Raw genomic sequence first — 1345 nt, 5'->3', positions numbered from 1 at the left:
TCTGCTCCCGTAAAGATTTACAGCCTCGGAAACCCTGTGCAGGGTCGCTATGAGTCGGAACCGACTCCACGGCACTTAACAACAACAACAACAAGGTCACTATGAGTGGGTACCAACTTGATGGCACCTGCAACAACAACAACAATAATTATGGTCATCTTATTCCTCTTTGTCAGTGTTTGATTTGGATGGAAATACCTAGAACTCAAGTAGAAATTGGCTGGGGATATTAAGATTCTAGAAACAATTTCTTTATTTGATGAAAGAAAAGACCATCGATAAAAGACCCTTTCAGCGTGTATCCTTTCTTCAAAGAAGTACTTTTAGCATAGTAGTTTACACATGGGGTGCTTGTCTTAAGATCAGCAGTTCAAATTCACCAGCTGCTTTATGGGACAAAGATCATGCCTTCTGCTCCTGTAAGGTACAGGGTCACTATAAATTGGAACTGATTCAACAGGACACCACCACCACCACCATCCTTTTCTCAACTATGGGGATTACCATGTGAAGGTTTGATGCCTGGAACTGTGGCAACTGTATGTAATCATGGGGCAACCAATATTCTAAGAAGAATATTTTTAAGATGAACAGATTCTTTGATGCATTGAGCATCATTCACTGAGCTATGGAATCAACCCTAGAACTGCTTTGCTCTGTATTTTTGCTAGTAAACAATAAAAGTGTTATCTTTTTACAGAAAATAAAATTCCCTTTAGTACATAGCCTCTCCTAACTTCTCACCAAAATGTCATTGATGACCCAGAAAATGTACTAGTAATTCATTCAACAATAACAACAAAAAAGGCAATAATTCAAACACTGTAAAAAGAGAGGACTGATTAAAATCAAGCAGAAATTTCCCCACTAATTTTAGATTTATTTATTTTTATTGGGAGGTGGCACTCATTGCCCATATTTTCAGGAACAGATAAGACCAAGAGGAATTTCTTCCGTCATCTGTTTACCAGCTGACAAGACATGAGACATTGTGGTAAGGGAAGAATTAGTATCAGTAGCTTTTCCTGTGGCTTCCCCTGTTTTTGTCAACAGAGTTTATTGATCGTAAACTTATCTGGGAAAGTACCATCATATTTCAGGGATTCACACCAACCTTTTCTGTGATGACTCAAGCTTGTAACATTAAGACATGTTGAGTAAATATAGGTATGGTAATATAAATTCCTTTTGACATCATAAAATAGAGTATTGTTTGTTTAAACATCTTGTGCTAAAGAAACACCATTTTTTTAAAAAACATCATTCCTTTATAAAAATATTCAAACCACACTGATAAACATGATCTGTGTATCATAATATGCCCTTTGAATCCACAAAGCTACAG

The sequence above is a fragment of the Chrysochloris asiatica genome, unplaced genomic scaffold (genome assembly GCF_000296735.1).
Source record: "Chrysochloris asiatica unplaced genomic scaffold, ChrAsi1.0 scaffold00036, whole genome shotgun sequence".
Taxonomy (NCBI): domain Eukaryota; kingdom Metazoa; phylum Chordata; class Mammalia; order Afrosoricida; family Chrysochloridae; genus Chrysochloris; species Chrysochloris asiatica.
Note: the sequence above shows the minus strand (reverse complement) of the source record.